Source organism: Suricata suricatta, chromosome 8 (assembly GCF_006229205.1).
Source record: "Suricata suricatta isolate VVHF042 chromosome 8, meerkat_22Aug2017_6uvM2_HiC, whole genome shotgun sequence".
Classification (NCBI taxonomy): domain Eukaryota; kingdom Metazoa; phylum Chordata; class Mammalia; order Carnivora; family Herpestidae; genus Suricata; species Suricata suricatta.
Window position 1 is genome coordinate 58,280,173 of NC_043707.1, and position 27,200 is coordinate 58,307,372.

Consider the following 27,200-nt stretch of genomic DNA (forward strand, 5'->3'; position numbering starts at 1 on the left):
TCCACAGATATTCAGCCCTCAGCCTGGGAACCACTGACTAGAGCTACTTAACTAATTAGGTAATTATTACCCTCAGAAAATTAATTTTTCCTACAGTTACCTCATTTAATGAAATGGGATGTTAAATGCCACTGCCGTTAAAAAGCGGCTGCACAGAGCGTCTGGTTTGTTTGATGTAACGTAGATTACAAATCGGAGATTCTTAACTTACCCTCATAGCACAACTATATTCTGATAAAGGATTTACAAAGCAATTGCTTAAAGGGCAGAACTCTTGTTTGGCTGTTTGTTAGCTTTCCGTTTTGAACGGCCTCATTAAGCACAAGAGGCTGAACAACAGAATTTTTTAAAAAAGAAGAAGAAGAAGAAGAAGAAGGTAAGAAAGATAAAGAAAGAAAGGAGGCAAAACTGCCTTCCCAAATCCAGGAGTTCAAGTGAGATTGCACACAAATTGCTGGGGTCTCTCTTCGTTCAGCCTAGTAGCTATTATTCCTATTTCTATGTGACTTGAATAGCAAACGCTGAAACGGAACACAGAGACAAAGAGCCAGGACCAAGAAAGACAATAAAATTGTTGTGCACGCTTCTGCAATCTACCAGTCTAGTTTCTGCCTCGCAAATTTCTTCCACATTCTGCTGTCCATCATACAGGCAGCCTTTAGGAAATGTAGGGGTGGGGGGGGTCGGGTGGGAAGCTCTCCGTTGTCATAGAAACAATAGCAATCTGTGCCACCTTTGTGCAGGTGTAGAGAAGCCCGGCTGCGGCTGGTGGGCCTGTTTCCAAGAACCCAGACTGAGAAACACCGGCCAGCTTAAAAGGGAGCCCCTGAAGTTTTGCCAAAGAGCAAACCGATACCCCTCAAGTGGGCTGTCCCATATTTGCCTGGGATTGAAGGGTGATTAAAATACAATCCCGGATGTGGGAGCACATTGAGAAAGACACACTACCCCTCCTCAAATTCCCGCCTGTGAGGTCTAACGAGGCGATCATAACCTCGCACGCCAGGGTCAGCCTGTGGGGAACAGCCGGGAGCAGGGGGCTCAGCCCTCAGTCTGATGGGATCTCTTCTCATCAGAGAAAGATGTAATCATCTTTAAGAGACTCTAATTAAGCTGGTGATTAAGGTTAGCATTGGGAAAGGAACCGTCCCAAGGGTGAGGCCAAGCAGCCAGGGATCACGCTGACGGCGTGCAAGGCCAGGTGGCTGTGGCTTTCCCTGAATTTATGGCCTCTTTAAGATGACTGCAAAATGGCTTCCCTCATAAATCAGCAGGCAGCCATGAAATAGTAACCCCCAGCCTTCCACAGAAGGCTCTAAATGTCTGATTGCCCCTGTGGTGTGGGCCCCCCCAACATGGAAAGTGCCCATCTGAGAGTTGGGAAACAGCAACCTTAAATATAATAAGCTCATGTAAAAATGCAGGTCCTGTGGGCTCAAAGAGAAGAAATTCCTGTTAGAACAACTTCTGGAAGTTTCTCTCCCATCCTTTATGCTGTTTCTGAGCATTGAGAGAGTATCTAAGGGTTGCAGACACAGATCGGCGAGGCAGGATAGGTGTCTGAGGACTTGGTGGTGAGACAAGCTGGGCTGTAGGTCTGTCCCCGGACAAGAGGGCAAATCTAAATGAAGGACAGAGAGCTGAAGGACAGACATCAGGAATCACGCAGGAGAGGAGCAAGAGCCAGAAAGCGCTCATAAGCAAAGAGAAGGAGACTGCCAAAGGCTTCCACGGCTGGGAATACACAGACTCCCAGAACAGACTGGACAGTCCCTCTGAGCCTTAATTTTGAGACATGAGCCAAATTTGCCCAGACGTTTTCCATGTGCTCCTGCTAGGGCAAGAACAAATTACACACCAGATCAGTTGGATTCGGTTTAACTGAATGGGACAGAAAATCAAAAAGATCCTTGGCAAAAGCCAGAGGTTGGCAGACCAGGGCTGCTACAGCGGCTCTAAGGCAGTGAGGGACTGGCCCATTTCAGCTTTTCACTCCACCTCTAGGCTGAGGGCCTTTTGACCCACAACAGCTGTTACAGCCAGAACTATCACAAGCACATTCCAGAAGGCACGAGGGAGGAAGTGAGCTTTGCTGCTCCCCGGCTACAAAGGCTTCCCAGAGCATCGAGCAAGACTTTGTCAAGCAACACTTTGGCTGGCCAGAAACTACTCATAAGGCCCCTGCTCGCTTCAAGGGGTATAGAAAATGTGGTCTTTAGGTTGGATTCACTGCCACTCTGAATAAATCACTAAGCAAAAGAAGAAATAGATACTTTTACATAACTAGATGTCTGCCGGGCAGGGTATTTCTTCTTGGACGCTCTGATGATCTCTTTCGAATGTGTCAGTCATGGTCATTACCAGGAAAACTGTCCTTCCATTCACTACTCACCAAAATCAGGGAGTGGGGGGCATTCCCACACATATTCGCCAACTCTCCAGACACCAACCTACCATTAAACATGGACACCAACAACCACAGTTAGTACTGACCCCAGAGGATAGGGGCTCTGTCCCACAAGACTGTCCCCCACTTCAGACACCAACTCCAAGTCCCAACCTCCCACACTTCTGACCAACTGGCTATAAATCAGGAGATCCACAACCCTCTCCATGGGTTCAATGATTTGTTAGAACAGCTCACAGAACCCAGGGAAACACTTCATTACCGGTATATTTTAAAGGATATAACTTAGGAACAGCGAAATAGAAGAGATGCATAGGACAAGGTTTACGGGAAGGTGTGTGGAGCTTCTATGCCATCTCCAGGGCCCCTAGGCCCACAACACAATGTATTTACCACCCTGGAAGCCCTCTGAATCTCTTCTACCAGGGTTTTTATGGAGGGTCCATTACATAGGCAAAGTTGGTTAAATAAATGACAGTGGATGAATGAACTCAATCTCCAGCCCCACTTCCCGTGGGAGAGGGCTGGAATTTCTAACCCTTAGTCACTAGGTTGGTTCCTCTGGCAACCAGCCCCCCAGCCTGAACCTCTAGGTGCTTGTAGCCACCAGTCATCTCATTAACATACCAAAGGACACTCTTTCCACTCCAGGCATTCCAAGGGTCTTAGGAAGCTCTCGAGCAGGAACTAAGGCCAGTTATAACACAAAACCCTTCTACCACCCCTTTTGCTCAGGAAATTACAAGGCTTTTAGGAGTTCTGTGTCAGGAAGGGGGGTTAGACTCCAAATATATATATGTCTTAGTACGTCACTATCACACATTGTGCAGCCAGAAAGTCTTTCTTCAGCTCTCTGTCCCCAGAGTACAGCATCTCATCAAGTTGGTGGACAGTATTGGACTCATGGATCGGATGGATGGGGGAGAAGAAACTTTAGTGCTCCCTTATAAGAGAAGAACCCCCAGAGAGTCAAAGTCCCGCCAATGAGCCCACCACCCAGAAACGGAGTCACTGTCACAGACACTCTGGCTTTAACTACTCTGGGCTTACACCAAAGCAGAGTCAGGCTTGAGTCCTGAAATGGCCAAAGGGACCACAGTTTCAGTAATCATAGTTTCACAAGCCACGGAATTCATTTGCAGAGCACTTAACTCTGCACGGACACTGGCCTAGGCACTGAAGAGACAAAAAGGGAGAAGTATCCCTTCCTCTGAAGGTTTCCAGTGTTGCAAGCGAAACACTAGTAAATTACACATTAAAAGACAGCATAGTCCATGTGATGCTAGATGTTGCTGGCGAACTTTGGTAGATTCATCTAAATCCTACAGTAGCTAAAGGAAGGCTTCTCCTAACTTCATGTTTAAAGTTTCAAACCTGCTGGGTTTGAAAGGCAAATAGAAGTTGGACTAATTGAAGAAACAGGAAAAGTGTTTCATGCAGAGGAGCCATACATGTGTGAATGTACCATAAGATAGGACATATTCAGGGGAAGACTGACTGGTAGTTCAGTCTGGATGGAGTATCTGGTAAAATTGAATCGCTGGAGACTCAGTCTTGAGTAATAATAACGGTAATAATCTGAAGCACCTGGGTGACTCAGTCGGTTAAATGTCCGACTTTGGCTCAGGTCATGATCTCACGGCTCAGGAGTTTGAGACCCACATCAGGCTCTGTGCTGACAGCTCAGATATTGGAGTCTGCTTCAGATTTTGTGTCTCCTTTTCTCTCTGTCCCTTCTCTGCTTGTGCTCTTTCTCTCAAATATAAACACTAAAAAAATTAAAAGACAAATAACAGTAATAACTTACATACTAGTTATCATATGCCAAATTCTGCTGTAAATGCTTTAGCTAGAACTCATTTAATCCTCATAACACCTCTATGAATGGATATCTTTTTTTTTATTATTTTTTTTTAAATATTTGGGTAAGCTCCAGTCACAGAGGGGCAGAGAGAGGGGGGCAGAGGATTTGAAATGGGCTCTATGCTGACAGCAGTGAGTCCAACATGGGGCTCGAACTCATGAACCACGTGATCATGACCTGAGCTGAAGGTGGACACTCAGATGACTGCGCCACCCAGTGCCCCTCTGTACATCGATACCTCGTCCTGTTTTACAGGTTGGAGAACTAAAGCCCAGAGAGCGAGGTCACACAGCTAGCATGTGACATAGGCAGTATTTGAATGCAAGAAGACCGACTCTAAGGTCTATGCCTTTAGCCACTCCACAAAACGGCACCACCACAGTTTGGCAAGGGGCTACTAGCACTTGGCATTTGAACTTTATTCCAAAGGAGATAAGGGGCCTTTGAAGAGTTGAAGAGTTTTAAGCCACATGGTGACAGGGTCAAATAGTCCTTTAGCAAGCCTGTCTAAAGGTTATGTAAAGAAGGCTGGTCGGGATGAGGCTGGAGTAATAGGGCCAAACCTAGGACAGCTGGGATCTGAAGGCACAGAGGTCTCTCTGGTTGAGTCAGTATTAGGGAGAAACATGAGGCTGGCAGTGTTGATGTCACAAAGCCCTGCTGCACCTACCAGGAGTGATGGGCAGAGCACCAAGCAGACAGTGCAGCAGTTTGCCTCAGGAGCATCCAGAGCTCAACTACAACACAGCAAGGAAAGTGGGGATTTGTATTCAAGGGCGGGAGGGTGGGAAGGCGGTTGTGTCACTGGGGAGAAAATTACTAAGATGAAAGAAACATCAGGGGTAAGGGGGATTCTGGCCCAACAAGAGAAAACTAACTAGATCCTTTTTTTTTTTTTAATGTTTGCTTATTTTTGAGAGAGAGCAAGTGTGTGCACATGCTCAGGGAAGGTGCAGAGAGAGGAAGACAAAATATCCAAAGCAGCCACAATGCTGACAGCATCGAGCCTGATGTGGTGCTCAAACTCACAAACCCTGAGGTCATGAGCTGAGCTCAAGTTGGACGCTTAACTGACTGAGCCCCACAGTTGCCCCAGACCTGATTGTATAAGTCTAATTAACCCGTGGACATTGGGTGATTATGATTGTCGGTGTAGGTCCAATCTTGAAAAAAAATGGACCATCTTATGAGTGTTGTTAACAATGGGGGAAGCTATGCACCTGTGGAGGCAGAGAGTGTGGGAAATCTCTGCACCTTCCTCTCAACTTTATTGTAAACTGAAACCTGCTCCAAGAAATAGTCTTTAAAATATAACTAATGAAATCTCATTTTTGAATTATGCTATTTTGGAAGATGCAATCTTTTAATTTGCTTTGGGATGAAATTTATAGAACACAGTGGCAGAAAGGCTTCTAAACCACTTAATATAAGCACACACACTGTAATAAGGCCCTGATATGGTTGTTCTTTTCTTAACTATTTCTTTTGGAAATAACTAAGACAAACTCAAAACCCTAAGTCATCAAGTGCCCATCCTCAGATTTCCTGATCCGTGACCTACTATAAAGGGCAGAGGGGCAAGTGCCAGGGAGAGAGAAGAGGTAGAGTGGAAAGGTCCTGTTGCACCTCAGAATACTGAGCTGGGTTAGGTGCTGGCCCCACCAACTCTGTGGCTGCCAGAGCCTGTACTGCGGGAGCCCAGGCTGTGAACGGCTCCACAATGGTTGGGGGGCTGCCCCATCCCCACCCCGTGAAGCTGGCATGTAGGGAAAGAGGCAGGCGGGACACAAATTCAACACTAAAGATCAAAAGGTGGTCTGCGGAGTAAAGTTGGGGGGTCTGGATGATGGGGGGGACGGGGGGGGGGGGGTGGAAAGGCGGGGCAATCCCTGCTCACGCTTGGCCAGGAACCCTGCAAAGAACTGCAGAACAATGCGGAACCGAGATGACTGAGGAAGCGAGCAGATCTAACGTCTTTATGATGCTGGGAGTTTGTCAGCGCTAAAACCTGACTTGTGAAGAAAAAAAAAGAACAAAGGAAAGTCTGAAGGCTCCTGTATATCAAAGGAAAGGGGTTGGAAGAAATGCTGCAAAGAAATGATTCAGCCCAAGATGTTTCCGGAATTTAGGATGTTGATGCAGCCGCTACCCTCTGCAGCTGCGACTCTGAGCGTTGTCTTCTCTTTAACTGCCACTTTGATACTACAGCCTTTTGAAGTCCTTTTCCATATATTTGTCATTTGCTTCTGCAGCAGAACTTACTGTTCTGGGGTTTACCCTCTTGTTGGGTTCTGCTGCAAGGCAAGACGAAAGACAGGTCCGTCGGCGCCCTCTCCTGGTGCTCCTGAGAAGCTGCAGCAAGTAGAACTAAGAGGAAAACGCTTCTTTTCCCCTTAGGTGCAGCCAATTTTTATTAAAGTTTACCCTGTATCTGTGGTTTTCAAACTTAAGTGGTCAGAAGAAACGCCCGGAGGATTCGTTAAAACAAGGTTTCTGGGTCCCACCCCCAGAGTTTCTGATTCAGTAATTCTGGATTTGCATTTCTAGCAAGTTCCCAGGTGATGCTTCTATGGGAGCACAGAACCCACACGGCTCTCTACAGAAGGCACCGGGTGAGGTAGGAAGGCACTTTATGAAATTAGTGGACCTTATTCTAAAGCAGGAAGAGAGCTCAGTAAACTGGAAAAGGTTTCCACTTGTCAGGGCCATGCAAGGTAGTCAGTGGTACCATCTGAATGAGAACTGAGCTGTCTCAAGCCCCAGCCAGTGCAATTTCCATCATACCATGCTGAGCCCTACATGCCCTTGATGTGTGTAACAGCTCTAACTGCCACCCCGGGGGGAAAACACACGTCCGAATGTTGCTGAGGTAGGCAGACTTACTACAAAGGTGCACAAACCCCCGCCTCTGGCTGCTTTCACAGGCCACCCCCACGTGGCTTCTGAGGCTCTGTGGCCCAGGAGTGCAGTCAGGTGTGACTGGCAACTTTTCTCCCTGCGGCCCAGCGGGTAGGAGCAGGTGTGAGAACGCCAGGCCTTTGTGGCTGCTGCTGCTTTTGACCCCTTTGTGGCTCTTCACCGCTTTGTGGCTCCTCATTGCCCACAGGACATGTTCGTTAGCAGGACTCTGAATCACACCTCCGGACTCCCCTGTTCTCACTTCATGCTTTAGAAACTCTAAGCCAGTAAGGTTTCTCTTCTCTCCCCATTGAACCTTTGTGCCTGTGGGCTAACTGTATGGCCATTTCTTCAGCTTCTCAGCGACACCTCTTCCTACCATCACCCTTGTCTGAAGAACTCAATTCATCCATGAGGACTCAACATCGATATTGCCTCTGGAAAGCTCCCTTCACCACCACGCCCCTCGCCAAGCCTGTGCAGGAACCTACACTACAGTGTTCCTGCTGCAGCGCCCAGGCAGACCACAGCCCCCACACACCCCTGCAATGGCATGGTCACGGGCTCTCCCACTAGAATCCTGGAGGGCAGGGACTACACTCAGCTTTACCTTCAGATCCAGCCCAGTGCCTAGGATAGAAAGGGTGCTCTGTACCTAAACTAGAAGGCGTCAACACAGGGACTGGGTTGGAGAATTTCTGTGTCATGGATCCACATAAACTGAAAAGGAGCAGTAGGAAGTCAACTCCAAGGGCGTTTGGAAGCCATTATGCGTGTTACTCTCAGCCCCCAGGCCATGCAAGGAAAGGCACACGTCCTACAGAAGATAATCATAGGCATGTTATGCTGAGCCCGGCAATCCCAGAACAAATTGTAAACTTTGCAGTGTCATAGTTGGGGGGATTGTAGAGATTTGAGAAGACAGAGGTGCATGAATTGTCCTGAGTCCCAAAATTTTTTTAGCCAATGACAGGAAGTAGTACCCAGGTCTCTGGATTTACTCTCCAACGTTTTCACCACACGTAGTGATAAAGACATTGGATAAGCCCGATGGTGAAGAGGTGGAGCAGAATAATAGCAAGAGGGTCTCCCACGGGGATGACCATCAGATCTCCCTTCAGAAGGTATCTTGTCAGCAGCCGCAAGGGGTACGGTGAGCAACTCCAGGCTTCACCTAAGTTTTGAGTCTCATCCAGGAAGCCCCCAGCCAATGAGCACAGCACCAGGGCCTGGGAAATGGTCATCTCTGTCTCACATGGGAATTCCTGGCTGGGTTGGCTGCTGGTCACATCTCTATAGCAGTCTGAGACTTTCCCTGCCCAGTCCTGTTTCTTCCCCCTTTTATCTTTTACAGGCATGCCCGTCCACTAAATCCCTTCTACTCCTAACTTCATCTTACCATCTGCTTCATGGAGGACCTGATATGTTGGCCAGAGCCGGATGGGATCTCCAGAGGCAAGAGTGGGAACCAGAGAGGAAGTGGAGTCCCTGGAGCTGCCGAGAACACCAAACCTGAGGTCCAATAAGCCATCCTCACAAGGCCGCACGGCAGGCTTCTTTGGAGAACACAGGAACCGGGAGGGGCATCTTCCACACTGTTAAGGATCCGATGTCATTTTTTTAAAAATCTAAGTGCCCAGAGGCTGTGTATCATGTGACCTTGCTTTTCTTGCAGGAGACCCTTTCTTTGCATATGAGGAGATTTGGATAAAGAAGGAGAAATGAGGGATTCTAAAGAGGAAATCCTCATTCATATTTTAAGGCAAGCCCCCTCAGCTCCAAACTTCATGCTATACCCACTCTCACAAAACTATCCCTGCTTCCCAGAGAACATTCCCAGAATGTTAAGTAAAAAAACACCAGCCCCTGCACCTTAAACATAACCTTCACCCTTTCCTTGCTCACTGTCAGCATGGGAGCTCTGTCCCTTTTGGTGAAATGGCCTCAAAAAGGCTAGGAGAATGAAAGGATTCTCTTTTCCTATAGTTTCAAGTCTTCTCAAATCTACATCTTCTGACATCCTTGAACCCTTTGGTCTAAAGCCTGAGGTGAGGTGGGGAAAAAGAAAATAAGGAAGATTATCTTGTACGATCACACCCAACTATCTCTAGCTGTCCAACTCTGATGCCCGCGACACGGGAGAGATGCCAGGGGTACCTCAAGCATACTTTCCCACCAATGCCTACCTCACAGGCCTGCATGCCTTCAAGATTCTCAAGAGAGAGGGAGAGAATTTGCTCAGGTTGGAGTAATCCATCTCACTGAAAGGAGCTGCCCTTTGGGTGTTAATTTAAATAGTAACCACACAAACCAACGATACTTTGTACTTGATAGATTTCCTTAGCCCACCATTCAATATTGCAAAATAGCGTTGATGCAACTTCAGCCAGACCAAATCCCAGATACATGCCCATCTTCAAATGTGTCCCTACCAGCCCTCATACTATTCATTCACTGCATCTTTTTTTTTTTAATTGGGTGGGGGGAGGAAGGTCAAAGAGAGGAGAGAGAGGGAGAAAGAAAGAGAGAATCCTAAGCAGGCTCCATACTCAGTGCAGAGTCTGACACAGGGATCTATCCCACGGCCCTGGGATCATAACCTGCGGCAAAATTGAGAGTCAACACTCAACCAACTGAGCCACCCCAGTGCCCCCATTCACTGCATCTTTAAAAGATCAACCTTGGGACACCTGGGTGGCTCATTCGGTTAAGCGTCCGACTTTGGCTCAGGTCATGATCTCATGTTCATGGGTTTGAGCCCCACGTTGGGCTCTGTGCTGGCAGCTCAAAGCCTGAAGCCTGTCTTCAGATTCTGTGTCTCCCTCTTTCTCTGACTCTCCTCTGCTCACACTCTCTCTCTCAAAAAAAGAAAAAATTTTTAAAAATTTTAAAAAATATCAACCTAAGTATACCTTTAAAATGCTGCCTTCCAACACCGTCATTCATTGTTCCCAGCTGGCTCTCAGAGACACATTTCTTGGTCACAGTCGACCTAGGGACATGGGGTGGACTATATATAGTAACTCTATTTTAGCTCTTCCTGTCAAAAACATTTGAGAATTATGTCCATTTTCTTTGCCTCCAGGCTCTCATCGAACCCTGGGAATCCAAGGACAACACCTTCATCTACCTTCTTTAATCAGGGACACACATAAGCCTTCCCAACAGAGCAGAATTTATGTTTAAAAAGAATTTGAAAGCTACTAAATGACTAAAAGAGCTCATTTCATTAATTATATGGTGGGTAATGGACATCTCTGCACAGTGGCAGTGCCAGGGGCTGCCTGTGGAAAGCCAGCCAGCACAGACATGCTCACTTAGGAGCATAACCCAGCTGCGCCACACCATCAGGAGGTGCGTACATAATGGGGCAGAGGTTACAGAGCATCGCCCAGTTTGATAAATGAATTAAGCTGACTCTCTGAGGTTGTCTGGGAACGTGTGTTAAAAAACTGGGAAAAGGAACATCCTTCTCTGAGAAGCTATGACCCAGTCTCAGGGCGTGTCCTGGGAATTTACAGCCAGCGAGGCCACTCACTGACCCAAATGTGCATGTCAAGTCATTAACCCAAAATTGGACACTCATTGCTAGGGAATCTATTATGCTTGAATCATTGTCACTATAATAAGGATAAAAGAAGAGGGCATAGGATTTTTTCTGAAAGAAGCCTTTTTGCCTAGTTCTGGGAAGTTGTTTGCTGGGCATCAGCCTGGAATAATTCTTCTAGGCTTCATGACTCTTCTCAAAAGAGGTTAATGATTCGTTACCAACTGCACTAGAAGAAAAAATAGTACCTCATGAGTGCTACTGTGCCAATTGATAAAACTGAATTGGAATCCCAGGTGGATCATTTACTGCATGTACATCTATGGGAGAGTTGTTTAACCTCTCAAAGGCTCCATTTTCTCACCTGTAAAAAGAAGGTTACACTATCTGCCATCCAGATGGTGGCAAGAATTGAATGAAATTCAGCACAGCAGCGGCAGTAAGAGTTTCTCTTTGGTATCAGATTCCTCATGTTCAGAATGGCTTCTTACCAGCTGGGTGGCTTTGGACATGTGAATTACCCTCTCTGTTCTTCAATTTCCTCATAATAGCTGGTAAAGAGCTGAGGTAAAGAGCTGAGAGCAATGCCTGGCACATAGTAACCACCCCAAAATTGTTCATTATTTCTATTGTTGGGTGTAAAGAACCAAGTGTTGTGTGTGCCCTGCACATTCTAGACATTCCACAAACACAAGTTCTCTCTCCCTCCCCACTATTCTTTTGGCCAGCTCCAGAGGAGTTTTAGGTAACGTTACTCACTACTTGTTCTTCTCCATAAACCAGGGGACACAGCAAAGGACTGTCCCCTTATCTCCATGGACACAGACCACTTTGCCTCATTTCCCACTGGAACTCTTTCACACGTGGCCCACCCCTAGCCCAACAGAAGTGACCTCTAGAGCACCCCTGATAAAAAAGACAGATCCCTCCAACCCACTTGGCCCCAACCAAAAACTACACCTGCCAACCCACCATGTGCTTCAAATATCCACGATTCCATAATCCAGTGTATTTGCAAAACACCTGCCACGTATAAGGCACTAAGAAGGACATAAGAAGCAGTCATGAACGCTGCCTCTGGAACTTGGTGACCAGGAGAGAAACAAAAGCAGATGGTGAGAGCTGCCAGGAGAGAGAACTGAGGCACACCAGAAAAGACTTCAGGAAGGAAGTGCCATGGAGACTCTATCTTAATCAATATGTAGCATTTAAAAAATTTTATTTATTTATTCAGAGAGAGAGTAGGGAAGGAGCAGAGAGAAGGAAAGAGAGAGAATCCCAAGAATGTCCCACACTGTCAGCACAGAGCCCAAAGTGGGGCTTGAGCTCACAAGCATGAGATCATGACCTGAGCCGAAATCAAGAGTTGGACCCTTAACCAACTGAGCCACCCAGGTGCCCCAATATGTAGCATTTTTAATGGCATCTATGTAAATGAAGAATTCCAAATTAAAGAGTGGGAGTAAAGGTTTAGCCAGTAGAAAGCATGGAACATATACCAGTAAAAGGTACATCAGCTCCTCGGGCAGGAGCATAAGGATAAGCAAAAAAAGGCTGGAGATAAGAATTATTAAGGATGTTTAGGACAGAGCTGGGAGAACATCAGGAGATCAGTAAAGTAGGGAACCAATGAAAGTTTCCAAAAGGCAAGAAAGTGGGATAAATGAAAGCTGGTTCTTGGGCGGGAAACCTCACAACACTGCAGAGAATGGACACGAGAGGAGAGAGGAGGTAGGGAGTCACTAAAGTAGCACAGGTGAGGAAGTTGGAACTTGGTGCATGCAGGAGGAAACAACGAGAAAGATACATGATGTGGTGTCCACAGGTCTTGACCACTGACTGAATTTGGAGGTTAAAAAGAGAAAGACACCAAGGATGAGCCTCAGACCTTGAACGTAGCTGCCTGGTGGAACAAAGGACAATGCCCTAGACTGAAGTAGGGAAACAGAAGATTCTGACTCTGGCACAAAATGATGCCTTGGATTCATCCCTTTGAGAGTTAGTTTTGCCCTTTCCAATTCATTCCTGACGCTGCAAACCGTGGGCCTTCCTCAGTTCTTTATTTACGGGGGCGGGGGGGGGGCCCTTCATGAAAATCACGGGGCTCTGGAATATTGGAGAAGAATGGCAAAAGCAGAGGCAAGATGGGAATAAGTCTTCTCTGCCGTCCTCAGGTTTGCGTGACGAGCTTCTCTCTTGCTCAAAGGGAGAAAGAAAGGACGAAGGGGGGAACATCCTTCACTAGAATGTATCCATGAGAGCAGGGATTTTTCTTTTCCTCTTTTACTCAGAGATGTATCTCTGTGCCTAGAGCAGTCCCTGCAAGTGTGGGAGCTCAGCCATGTTTGCTGAATGAATGGATGATCCCTGCTTCTTTTCCTGTTTTTCTTTTGTTTTGTTTTTTTGAGAGAGAGGGTGCAAGTGAATGAGGCATAGAGAGAGGGAATCCCTTGAAGGGCAGAGAGGAGAGGGAGACAGAGAGAGAGAGAGAGAGTGAAGTGGGGCTCACCTGATGCGGGGCTCAAACTCACAAATCATGAGATCATGACCTGAGTGGAACCAACTGAGCCACACAGACACCCCGAATGATCCCTGTTTCTAGGCATATGAAGAAATAAGTAGAAGGCCCCTCACAGCTAACTCAGGAGCCCCCTTCCAACCCCGCTCATTGTAGTCTTTTCATTCTTTTCATGTTTTTCATCTTTGTCCAAGAAGCACCTAGAAATAATCCCACAGAGCCCTGCTTTGCATTCTCACGGTCTTGCAAAGCTCTCAGGAATTGACAATTGCAGGCAGTATAACCAAGGAAATGGCAGCTCTCTGATGAGCAGGAAGCTGGATATTTATGATGCCAAGCAAATATGGCCTGTCACTGGGGAGGGAGACTGGATTTGGAGAGATGCAAGTGTGTGACTTATTCTCTTGATTTTATTTTCCATTTGTAGGCCCATTTCATTATTCTCATCATTGCCCTCTTAGAATGTGACTGAGCGGAGGGGCGTGTGGATGGCTCAGTCAGTTGAGCATCCGACTCTTGATTTCAGCTCAGGTCATGATCTTGTGGTTCTGGGTTCAAGCCCTGCATCAGGCTCTGCACTGACAGCTCAGAGCCTGGAGCCGGCTTCGGATTCTGTGTTTCCCTCTCTCTCTGCCCCTCCCCCACTCACGCTCTGTCTCTCTGTCTCTCTCAAAAATAAATTAATAAACATGAGAATGTGACTGGGTAGAAATTTGTCATTTGGAAACTAGAAAGCCATGCAGAATAATGTGTCTCTTTTGATGATATCAGAGGGTACCTTACAACCAATTTAGAGAAATCTGAGGCCTGGATTCTTCTATAGACTCTCAAAAAGCATCCCAAGGTCCAGGAGCTGGTGTGAGAAATGGAATCAAGGTAAAATATTTTTAAGTAGATAAAGATTGTGAAGTGAAAGGATGTTATTCAAAAAAGCAGTTTATGAGTCAGGTTGGTCTGACATCAGAAGTCCTTAACATCAGGCCCACCCATCCGGACTCATTATGTTAAATCGTGTCTTATCTTCCTTTTCTGCTTCCTGAGACTTAATCATTGTTTCCTCAGTGAGTGTCATCAGCTGCCTAAAACTTCATAAGATAAAAGGAGGCTTTCTTTTTTGGAAGCTGCCACTCAAGGACTGAAACTGATTTCTGAACCTACGGTTTTAAACCATATCATGCCTGACATGAGCCACTCATCCAATTCTATTCAGGTTATACTCTAGGGTCATTTATTATGTGCCTATTGCATGCAAGGCACCGTGGGAATACAGATACAGAGAAGAATAAGACTTTGCTCTGCCCTGAAGGTAACCACAATTCTTGTGTAGAGAAATACAAACAACCAACTCTTGCGTGACCAGCCATGACATGGGCTGACACGGAGCCACTGAAGGTTTTGCAGCAGTGAGTTTCATGATCACCCAGGTTCAGCCTTTTTCAACATATCCTACTTTATCTCTGTCAGGACTAACCTCATCGTTTCCAAGAAAGTACAACAGGAAAATAAAGTCATTTTATTCATCTTCTAAATATTTATGGAGGAGTCCATTCTGAGGAACTATATGGGCACCTACTTATAGTTCAATCCTGATGAGGAAAGCAATGAGAGAGAGCTAAAGCTGAAGGTGGGGAAACTAATCAAATTCGAGGGTGGGGAGTTAGCCTGGCTGAGGACACTGATAAGAAGAGAGGAAAATGGGGGCAAGTGCGGGGAGAGGAAGTCTTCTCCCCAAGACTTAGGACAGTGCCTTACATGTGAAGTTGAATGAGTATCTGTGGGTAAAAGTACTATGAAACAATTAGTCAAGTGTACTTCTTTATAATCCTCACACTTGTGGCTCATAATTATGCTCTTTGGAAAGTAAAGCTTAAACTCTCTCTCTACCATCTCTGTTTCATTTCCCAGATCATCTTAACAACATCATAATGTATCATTAAGATGCTTTCCCACTGCAAATAAGCCATATCTTAGGGTGTTTGATCTTAATATTGTAACTATACAAAGGAAGGCAAGAAAGTATCTCGGCACTGCAGAGTGAGGCCCCATGAGGAACCCAAAGCAAATCAGTAAAGGTTCCTTGCTGGTTTGGAATTCAAAAGCAGTCCTGGTGACCTGCTCAGTCTTCTCTCCCTTGGAAGAAGGCAGAGCTGGTTCTCCCTCTGGTTGACTCTGCCTTTGTAGGAGCAAGCTTCTCTCTCTCCTCCTCTGCTTTTCCCCTGCTTCTCTTGTTCCATGCCCCCTGCCTGCGCTTCTATCTAGCATCAGATTTCTGCATGAGAGAGAACGTGAATGGGTTAGTACCTATCCAGTGAAGACTGCCCTCACTACAGAGAATTCTTGCACCTAGGACCTCAAAGGCACTCATTCAGAGGATCCCCTTGGCCAGGGGACCCATTCTCCATTCCACCCCTGTGGCAGTGTGCGCCAAGGGAACTCCCTGAGGCTGCCTAAAGGGCCCAAAATGTGCCAAGTTCTTGGAATTTCATGGGTTTTTATGAAGTTGACATGAATGTAGGCAAACAAGTATCACAGAACTCTCTAGAATTAGCAGAACATTGAAAACATCATATATCCAAATCTGAACTCATGAAGTTCCAACCTGTCACTGCCCACCCACTCCCAGCAAACCTGCTGTTTCCACAGACTCCTTAATCTCGGTTGAAGACCACTCCATCCTTCTATGAAATTGGATTCATCCCTGATTACTCTCTTTCTCTGACATCCCACATCTAATCTGACTATCCCATTGACTCCACTTTTAAAATGTACCCAGAAACTTAGAACTTCTCACCATTATCTGCACCATTATCATGGTCCAAATCGCTATCAGCCTAGATTTATTGCTGTAGGCTTTTTTTTTTTTCAGTTTATTTATTTATTTTCTGAGGGGGAGGGGGCAAAGAGAGAGAGAGAGAGAGAGAGAGAGAGAGAGAATCCCAAGCAGGCTTTTCACTGTCAGCAAGGGGCCCAATGAGGGACTCAAACTTATGAAGCAGATCATGATCCAAGCCCAAATCAAAATTCCGATGCTTAACTGACTAAACCACCCACACAACCCAAATGCTGTAGGCCTCTAGCTGCTCTCCATGCCTCCACTCTTGCTTCCTGGTTGCACTCACCCCTCCACCAGTCTAGTCTCAAAACAGCAGCCAAATTGGTCCTTTTAAATATTGATCAGATCATGTCACTTTTCTGTTCAAAGATCCTCAGTGGTCCTCAGGTCTCTTCGAAGAAAGCCCAAGTCCTTACAAGAGACCACAGTATTCACACGGTTTGGCCTCCCTACCTCCACCTCCTCTCCAGCACTCTCACTCTGGCTCACTGTATGCCAGCCACACTGGCCTCTTTGATGTTTCTGGAACAAACTGAACATGCTCTCGTTTCCAGCCTTTGCACTGGCTTGTCCCTAATTCTGGAACTCTCTTCCCCCACAAATCCACAGGGCCAAGTGTCTCAACAACCCCAGGCCTGTGTTCAGATATCAGCTTCTTATACTAACAAACCACCTAGCTTAAAACCCCGAGCATTCTCAAACCCCACACCTTCCTCTGGTAGCATTTTATAACATACCGTGTGACTTTCTTATTATGATTTGGGGGTGGGGGTTCTGTAGGATTTTTTTGGTTTGGATTTCTTTTTCCTGCTGCTCTCTCTCCCCCTGGTAGAATGAAAGCTCCATAAGGAAACCTGGACCCATCTCTGAAACTCATAGATGCCCACTAAATATTTGTTGGTGGACACTTGATTCACCGGACAACTTAGGCAGCACCCTGAGTTTATGAATTTAGAAGAGATCAAATAATGTGAAAACTCAAGTATGGCTTGGATTTTGGTGTGATGGGTTGAAAACTAAATATATATGATTTTCAAAAGAAAGTCTTCTTTTTTTTCCCCACTAACTTCTAATCACCAACCTGAACCGACGGCAATTATGCAGATACTGATGTGCTATTTCCCATAAATAGGTGCAAGCCAGTGAGTCCATTCACTTCTGCACAGATCACTATCATCTAGGCAGAATGAAAAGGTAAGCTTCTCATTCTCAAGGACCCTATATGTAGCATGCATGAATAATTACTGCACTATACTCAGATGCAAGAAATATCACATTGTCAGGTCTGTTTGTTTTCCCTGTCTCTAAATCAAATTAAATCTGCTCCATTCCCTCTGAAATGAGCTTAGGCTGAGGTCTTCTGCTACGAGCCCCACGGCCACCACTTTTAGTGTTTGGCCACCTTGGCTTCCACTTGCCCCTGGGGTGTTATAATGGAGGGTGGCACAGGTCCCTGACGCTCGTGGAATTTTCTGTCACTAACCCATCCTTCCTAAATTTGGGGGAAGCTCATCTTTCAAAGGGTTACCCCTTCTTAAAAATAATGTCAACCTCTAGTCCCTCCTTCTTAATGGCCCTGAACCCTAGAGATTTGTTAACTTCAGCAAGGCAGATGGAGTGTAGGTGGAGAGTTCTATAGGACACCAAGAATCAGGTCTTAATTCATCTCTTTACCTGATGTAATACATATGATAAGACAAAATAGCTTCAGAATGATTACAACAAAAGAAATCGTGTAACAGAGTTTCTAAATTGAATGCATAAATTCTCAGACAGTGTAAAATAAAGATTGATCCAATGGGCGAGAATTTATCAGAGAAATGTTCCTGGAAGAAGTAGATTTTGAATCAATCCTGGAACAGGGGGAGAGAGATTGAAACTTTCCAATAAAGGCTGATGATTGTGTCTTTGTATGCAACAGGGGAAGGAGGGGGAAGACACAGAGTCGGGAAATAGTGAGTCACAACCTGGGGAGAAGGGTTACAGGATCAGGATGTAGGATACCACAGTCAACGGGGATTCTTCACCACAGCAGAACAAGTCTATGGTACAGCAGATAGCTGGAAATCTGAGCACATTAAGCATGACTCAAGACCAGTTTAGATTCTGGGAAGAGAAAGAGGGGAATGCAAATGCACTCCCAAAGCATTAGTAAACGATGATCCACAAAAAAGGAAGAGACCAAATACTGCAGTGAAGAATCCCAAGTGCGGTATTGGGTATGGACTCCGTTCCCACTGAAGCATAACTTTGCCACCGTATTGCATTTCCCAGAGCTACTTCAGTCACTGGGCTCATCAAATCCCATTTCTCCTCTCACTGGAAAAAAAAAAATTGAAACCGCAGAAACTCACTAATGTAGGGAAACTTGGGGTCATCTGTCCTTCGTTTCTGGATGGTGCTAAACTTTGCAACATTTCTCCCTCCCTCGGGAACTCAAAACCATTACAAAGACCCAGAGCATTAATATCACAGGTAGCGTGCTTCCAGCAAAAAGATGCGCTTTTAACAAATGACAGGAATGCTGTCCCTTTCAATGTAGTCTTTTCTAACTAGTTTCACTACAATGTCAAATGTGTAGAATACACTTCATACCAGATGCTGGTGCTCACGCATGCGTCTTTATCATTCCTAAAATCTGTCCAATCGTTATCCTTTGAGGTGGATGCCTGAGTGAAATGGCTAAAAGTGCTTTGGTTCCAGCTCTAATGACTAACGTATGTGATCAGACTGGGTACAACGCCATAGTCATGACAGTAAACAGACTGTCTCCTGCCCTTCCTTTTGGAGATTCTTCACAGAGAGCTGTTGGTTTCTTATTCCGTCAACTGCTGCAGGGGGACAGGATTGTTCCCATGGTCCCTGCCACCAGCAAGCTTACATCTTAAGGCGGTATGTACTGAAGCAAGCATGTTTAATACCCACAAAAGTGAAAGGCCATGATGTGTGAGATGAGAGTAAGGCATCCTGATTTGAAGAGCAGGGAAAGGCTTCACAGGAAAAGGAGCATTTTTACTGGCAGTTACGGGATGAATGGCATCAATAAGCAAAGAAAAGGGACAAAAAGAACATTCCAAACTGAGTAAGAATAACAAAGTCACAGCCATGTGAAAGTGCAGGGCGAGTTCAAGCAATAGCAAACAGTTCTGTGGTTGCAGCAATGGGCACTTGGGAGATGGTGGTGAAATACGAAACCCAGTGTGGGGGGAGCATAAATATCAGACGTAGGATTGCAGCAGAGACCCAGCAGAGCACCCCCAGTCATGGTCTGAACAATGACAGCCTTGTGGGAATAAATGGGCGCCTTCCTGAGATGAGCACTTTGAAGGCTAGCACTTATTGGAGCACCCAAGTTCCAGGATCGCTGCAACACAAATCAGTGTCCCTCACTTAATTCATCACATCTGATATGATTGTGTCTCAGCAGAGGAAAAGTAAACACCAATTGGTAAGAAATCAGGCTTCAGAGCCCAAAATGAGTCATCAGCGGACCCACAACTGAGGAGGAGACGTTCCTGCCGGGTGGCCTGTCATCTGAGGTTACAGGGTGTAAAGATAAACTCTGCCAGGAAGCCCCCTTGAGAAAAAGTCTGTTTCTTCCTCAGGGGATTTACAGAAGTCTCTCCCAGGGTCAGGAGTCTCAGCGGATGAGGTGGAAGGGTGGGGAGTGCATGGTCAAGTGCTGAGGTACAAGGCAGAGAGATGGAGAAGCTGAGTCTATTCTCCAGCACCAAGGCGGGATGGAGGTGATGAGGGGATTGGAGGGAGCCGGCATCTGGCGCAGCCTGCGGGCACCCCAGATGCACACCAAGGGCTCAGGATAGAGCGCCCCCTTGCTGCACAGTTCATCCTGGCCGCCTCCAGCTGGTGGTCTAAGGCTACCAAAACAATGCCCTGTCCTAGGCAGAAGTGACCTCAGGACAGTGGCTCTCTACCTTGGTATACACCAGAATGATCTAGAGGGTTTGTCAAAACACAAACTGCTTGGCCCCAACCCCAGAGTTTCAGATCCAGTAGATGTGAGGTGGGCTGCAGAATTTAATTTTCTAAGGATTTTCCTAGGTAGGGCTGATGCTTTCGTCCAAGAACCACTGATCTAGAACTTGATGGGCCAGGAGCTCAACTAAAGTTTTCAGCAGCTGAACCCAAACGGAACTAGAAAAGGTAGGATTTGGTCATTTCTAGTTTGAACGACCTGAAGGGGTTTTGTATGCTCAGGAGACGGATGGATGTCCAAAGAGGCAACAACTCAGTGACAAAGCAATAGAAAGAGTGGAGGAAGGGAAAGCTAGCTTAAAGGATTTTAAGAAGGTATCTGGCCATTTGCCCAGAACAACCACCCTTTGGAGGGGAAGGCACTGCATCGCTGGCCACTCACTGGTATCTACAGCTCTCCTGTCACCTGGATGCCTCTAGAATCATTTGGGGAGCTTTCCCCAAAGACCAGGCAGCGCTGGGTCCGATGCCCAGGAAAATTATATCAGGATCCCTGCTGGTGGGTCCCTGACCGTGGAAATTTCTGAAAGCTTCCAGATGATTCTAACAGAAGATAGGGCTAAGAGCCACTGGTCTAAGGAAAATCTGATCCCGTTTAAAGGGGAAATAGAAATCTCATTTTTTTAGATCATTGAAGATCATTGAAATAAGGGGTCCATGTCCAGTTAACTTAAAACTTAGCAAGATTTCTAAACTGACCAGTCCTCACTCTCTTGCTCTGTCCCTCCCAGTTCTTCAGATCCCGTTTACTGTTGATGTTCCCAGTACCTGCGCATTTCTTCACTGTGCTCCCCCCACACTTTGCCAACTGCAGACCACCATTAAGGTTTACAGCAGCCAAATGGCCTAGGGCTGAAAGCACTGAGCAAGGTGTTCTCCCCGAGATTGCTTTCTTCCTGTCTCTCAGAAGCCTGACACCGAGAGCACGTTCAAAGGGTGTTTGTCTCCACAGAACCCCAAGTCCATGAATCATTTCTTTTTTATCAAATCAAAGTGTAAGTTCAAGAGTCATGAAATGTCCGAGTGAAAAGGAAGTTTTATAGAGAAGCTAGTCAAATATTTCATAGATAGATCATCTCAGCAGAGTGAAATTTCAATGAAATTCCAATATAAAACAGATTTTAAAAGAGGCAGTGTGAGGGCACCTGGGTTGCCCAGTTGGCTGAGTGAGCATCTGACTCCTGATTTCAGCTCAGGTCATGGTCCCAGAGCTGTGGGATTGAGCCCTGCATCGGACTCCTTACTGAGCATGGAGCCTGCTCAAGATTCCCTCTCTCTGTCCCTCGGTCCCTCTCCCTTGCTTATGCTTTCTCCTCTCTCTCTCACCCTCTCTCAAATAAAAAGAAAAAAAGAGGCACAGTGGAACAGTGCTCATGCTATGTGTTAATAAAAGAAAGGAGATGGGACAATGGTGGGGAGGGGGCGCCTACCTCTGGAAAGACAGACCAGAGATTGTAACCTTGGTTTCCTTTAGGGTCGAGAACGGGAGGCAGGTTAGTAAGAAGACTTGTCACTGCATCCTGTTTTCTACCTCTTGAATTTTGAATCATGGGCATGGATCGCCTATTCAATATTAAATTTTTCAGGAATTAACTTTTTGTAGTGGAACTGTTCTGGTTGGAGCAGGCTGGGCTTCACCTTGCTGCCCCTCCCCTTTAGCCTACACCCCCCACCCCCACCCCACGCAAAGACCCATTAGTATTTCTAATCCCAGGAAGTTGCCCATGGGATCTGGTTGGAGATCCCCTAACCCTACATTTATTTTTCCTTTCAAGTTTATTTACTTATTTAAGTAATTCTCTACACCTAATTTGAGGCTTGAATTCATGACCCCAAGATCAAGAGTAGCACACTCTTCCAATGAGCCAGCCAGGCACCCCTCAACCCCACATTTCTTAACAGCCAGAACTGATACCTAGAGAGAACTTGCTCAAAGTCACACAACTAGTAAATTAACCCAGATCTCCTGATTCTTCCTTCAGTGTTTTTTCCCATGCCTCCTCAGACATGTAATTCCTTCTATGTAGCATCTCAGATACTTGTTGAGCTTCTACAATGATGCCAAAAAGATACCATTAATACAAGCACACATCAGTGGCCCAGAAAGATTATTGACCAGACACTAAATAAACACAGCCCTCACTATCATCATATTGAAAACATGACAATAACCCTGACCATTTGTGAAAAATCACCTTATTAACAACCACACAATATGAAGGATTATGTCGTTTATTTTGAGTATTTTGCAGCATGAATCACAAGACAAACATTTGGAAGATAAAAGTTCCATATATAGGAAGCAACTCTGTAAGGTTTCTGTCGATGCTGGCACAGCCCTAGTGACCACTAGGTGGCAGAAGTGTCCTAGCAACAATAAAGGAGGAGGTCGACAGAGCTCTTGGGAAACTGAAATTAGGATCACCCAACTGACCAACCTGGCTACACAGCCTTGAGACCCAGAGAGAATTATTAGCACAAATTCCAAACAATTCACCACCGTCTTGATAAACTATGCTCTCTATTGTAACAGCCAGGAATGCTTTCCCTGGTGTCAAAAAGCAGGCTCAAACAAGCAGCCCTTGGACAGAATCTGGTGAGCGGCAATGTGTTTTGCCTAGGTCAATGTTTGTTTGGTTTTGTTGTGTTGTCTTCATCCAAAATGACGTTAGGTGGAGCAGGCTCTCTCCAGTTTTCCAGGTGCCCCACCACTCTTTAATATTTTATTAAAGATATTGAAGTTTCCTCCATATTTCTGCATGGCCCCTGAAGGCATTTGCAATTGGGAGCTCTGCTAAAATGTCTTTCTTAAATACACAGTAACTCCACAATTGCAGTCTAACTGGTCTACTCCACTATCTTGAGCTCTCTTACCTCCATCTGTCTTCTCCTGTTACATCCCTCTGTCTTCAACGTGCTTTTCCAAGACGTGTCCTGTTTAAAAAAAAATGTTGTTGTTGTTCATGTTTATTTATTTTTGAAGGAGAGAGACAAAGTGAGATTGGGGGAGGGGCAGAGAGCAGGGGAGACAAAGAATCCCAATAAGGCTCCAGGCTCTGAGCTGTCTGCACAAAGACCAATGTGGGCTTGAACTCACAAACCATGAGATCATGACCTAAGCCAAAGTCAGAAATTTAAGCATTTAACTGACTGAGCCACCCAGGTGCTCCCAACCTTTCTCATTCTTGAAGGTCCAGATTAAATGTTACTTCCTCTTTTTTCAATCATATCAGGCTGAAGTGCATTTTCCCTCCCTTCGACCTCCCATGCCCCACAAAGCCGATAGTACTTGGTGCTAATTTTCTGCTCCATACCTTTAGCTATCTTTCATAGGCCTCAGCTATTTGTAAGTTCTCTGAGGAAAGCAAAGAAGTCAGCCTCTTCTTTGTGTGTGTGATGGTATTTTATACAGAGCCCTCCCCAGCTTTTGATTTCTTCCAACTCAAAAATTATGCCAACACCTCCCTAATGGGGAGGAATGGAAGGCAGATGGTTTAGAAAAAAGTATTGTAGGGACCCCGAGTGGCTCAGTCAGTTGAGCGTCTGACTTTAGCTCAAGTCATGATCTCACAATCCATGAGTTCCAGCCCTGCATCTGGCTCTATGCTGACAGCTCGGAGCCCGGAGCCTGCTTTGAATTCTGTCTCCCTTTCTCTCTGCCCCTCCCTGGCTCACTGTCTGTCTCTCAAAAATAAATAAACATTCTTAAAAAAGGACTATGAGTCTTAAAAAAAAAAAAAGTATTGGATACAGTATCACTAAAAATATATAATTTTTGATACAAGTATATGAAAAATTAAAACTAAGATAAGACTCCATTATCTCCCTGAGGTGCTAACAGGATATATTTCAGTATTTAAGATAAGTTCTGGAATGAGACAGCCTAGATATATATCACTGCCTCACCCTTAACAAGCTGAGTGACTGAGCAAGTTACTTCACCTACTAATAATAGGATAATAATAGCACCTACTTGAGAAGATTTGGGTTTTTTTTAATTTTTAATTTGAAATAAATTTAAAATTATAGAAAAGTTGAAAACTTTGTAGAGTATTTCTACGCCCCCTTCACTCAGCTTCTTCTGATGTTAACATCTTACATAAACACAGTCCAAAGACCAAAACCTAGGAACTGACACCAGGGCGATACTATTAACTACATCTACAGGCCTTATTTGAATTTCATCCATTTTCCCACCAATTCCCCTTTTCAGGCCCAGGATCTTATACTGCATTTAGGTGTCATGACTTCTTCATCTCCTTCCATCTCTGATACTTCCAGAAAGGCCGGCCAGTTGTTTACAAAGTGTCCTTCATGTTTTCTCATGAGTTGGTGGAGGTCATACATTTTGGCAAGGACACCACCCCAGATGTGACCCTGTGCCCTCTCACTGCATCATATCTGGGGGTACATCATGTCGATATGTCTGACTATTGGTGAGGTTAACCTTCAGAGCTCGGATAAGGTGGCGTCCGGGGAAGGGGGGCAGCTTCTCCACCATAAAGTTACTGTTCTTCCCTTTGTAATTAATGAATTCCTTGTGGGAGACACTCTGAGGCTATGCAAACACCCCACTTCTCATCATACTTTCACCCACTAATTGGCGTGTCTCACCTGCAACAATTATTACTCTGGTGTTTGCCCAATGGCAGTCTTTGAGTTCTCTCATTCCTTCTGCATTTATTAAGTGGAATTCTACTGCAAGGAAAAACTGTTCCCCTTCCCCAGCCCCCCATTAAATAAATGGTTAATATGGATGAAATGAGTAAGACATGTACTATGATGCCTAGCACAGTGAAAGCTCAGTGTGAGCCACTTTTAATGATATTATTGAGACAATGTGAAAGTCCTCTGTTGAATATGGTCATTTTCTGATCGGGAATGAGTGCTTCTAAAATGTTTAAGGATATTCCAAAATAGTCTGCTGTATTAGTTTGCTAGAGCTCCCGTAAACAAAATACCACAGACTGGGTGACATACCTTTTCCGCACTTCTGGAGGCTGCAGGTCTAATATCAAGGAGTCAGCAGATCTGGTTTCTTCCCAGGCCTCTCCCCTTGGCTTGCAGATGGCCACCTGCTCCATGTCCTTCCCTCCGTGTGCATCCCCTGCCGTCTCCTCCTGTGTCCATATTTCCTCTTCCTATAAGAACACTGGTCGCACTGGACCATGACCCTCCCTAAGTGTCTCATTTTATCTTAATCGCCTCTTTAAAGGCCCTGCCTCCACATACAGTCACATTCGGAGGTACCGGAGTTAGGGTTTCAATGTATACATTTTGCAGGGAACACAACTGAGCCTCTAATATTTACTTACTTACTTCAAAGAATGATTGTGAGGAAATAATTGTACGTGTGAGAGTGCTTTCAGAATTGGGAAGCAGTGAGGTGCCTGGGGGCTCAGTCGATTAAGCTTCTGACTCTTGGTTTTGGCTCGGGTCATGCTGTCACCGCTCGTAAGTTCGAGCCCCTTTGCGCTGACAGCGTGGAGCCTGCTTCAGATCTTCTGTCTCCCTCTCTCTCGGCCCCACCCCTGCTCACCCGCACTCTCTCTAAAATAAACATCTTTTTAAAATAATTTTTTAAATGTTTTATTTATTTTTGATACAGAGAGAGACAGAGCATGAGAGGGGGAGGGGCAGAGAGAGAGAAGGAGACACAGAACCGGAAGCAGGCTCCAGGCTCTGAGCTAGCTGTCAGCACAGAGCTCAACGCGGGGCTCGAACCCACGAACGTGAGATCTGACCTGAGCCGAAGTCGGAGGCTTAACTGACTGAGCCACCCAGGCGCCCCTAAAATAAATTTTAAAAAAGAACTGGAAAGCACTGTACAAACGCAAACAACGGTATAGAAGTCATTGCAACTCTGTAGCCACAGACGCATTCTCCTACAATGTCACCAGCGCTGTTAATCTGACCATCCCTTCAGGGCTATCACAGAACTCTGGGAGGCAAACTTCAACTCAGCTGCTGTCTGCATTATCCCGCATTCTCGTTGATTGGCACCCACAATTAGTGTGTTTTGGCTTTTTGTCTTCCTGAGGCTCGGGGCTTCTAGCAGCTCGCTGCGGGCTGTGCCAGCTACGTCGTCCACAGAGGCCCCGGCTTCTCCTCACCTCAGAGAGGAAGCTGCCAGCACAGCCCCGGGTCGCGCCGGCCACCAGCTGCGTCGCCTGGGGCTAGGCCGCTCAGAGCAGCACTTTGTCTCAATTCCACAGCTGAAAAAAAGGGATAACAACCCTCACAAGCAGGCAATGAGGATGAATGAGTTAATCTTTACAGAGCATTTGGATAACACAAAACGGACAAATTCCTATTCATGTCTTTTGAGGACCCGCATCAGACTAAACACCTGCCAGGAAGCTAATCTTTTTATATAATGTTTTCTTGAAGGAGGCAATTTGCAGATTTTAATAAATCTTAGCCTCCCAGAAGTGGAAAAGGACACACACTTTACTCTATCTGTGTGAGTGACAAGAGGAGGCATGATCTCTTCCCACTTAAGGTTTTGCTTATCAGAGGCTACCAGCGAGGGTCACAGCTCCTGCCTGGCCTGTCCCGGATAGGGGGAAAGAACCCGAGACGCTCTCCCTGGGCTGCTGGATACTTCCTCAGCCTCTGACACCCTCGTGTTCACAGCCTCCACCCTCAGTGTGTGGGAGGAGAGAATGGATAAAGTTTAACTGCTTCCTTGGCTAGCTTGCCAAGCTCATTACCATTCTGCCAAGTGAACGGTAGCCATTCCTTGCCTAAAAATCATGCTTGGAAGCTATTCAGAGTCATGGGTACTTTGACAGCCAAAGGAGAGAAGTCTTTTTCACAAGCTGCTGGGCCACTTCCAGAACATCCCAAGGGAACTTCTCCATAGGAACTTTGTTTACCATATTGCATTCCCTTTTTTGGAAAAATTAATCACTCTACCTGGGACTTATCACCAGTGAGTACCGGCACTGTTTTGTTGAAACCCTATATCCACGAGCATTTCCTGGCTCCACTGGCAGGTAATTACCACTTCCTATTCAGCAGCAGCCTTCTAGAATCTCTCTCTAGGTCATCCTGCATCCTCCCAGCCTAATTGTCCCTGTTCCTCTCCTCCTAGTCAAATCCTAAAATTGAAACAAAAATCTCTCCAGTCCCACC

At 45.8% G+C, this 27,200-nt stretch overlaps 2 long non-coding RNA genes across 3 annotated transcripts in view; both read right to left on the reverse strand.

Moving 5' to 3' along the window:
* Positions 1–23,545, reverse strand: part of LOC115299203 — a 100,887-nt gene extending 77,342 nt beyond the window's left edge. Inside the window, exons 1-3 of one of the 2 annotated variants that reach the window (XR_003912044.1) lie at positions 23,378–23,545; positions 22,938–22,997; positions 15,249–15,503 (exon numbers count right to left, since the gene is read on the reverse strand). This is a non-coding gene — a long non-coding RNA (uncharacterized LOC115299203). Of the gene's footprint in view, positions 1–15,248; positions 15,504–22,937; positions 22,998–23,377 lie in introns of those variants that run through there. The other variant, XR_003912043.1, reaches the window with a different exon arrangement.
* LOC115299205 lies at positions 6,322–8,765 on the reverse strand. The gene is made up of 3 exons (XR_003912045.1): positions 8,569–8,765; positions 7,825–7,986; positions 6,322–6,565 (listed from the first exon to the last, which is right to left on the reverse strand). It is a non-coding gene; the product is annotated as an uncharacterized LOC115299205 (long non-coding RNA).
* Positions 23,546–27,200: the final 3,655 nt, after the last annotated feature.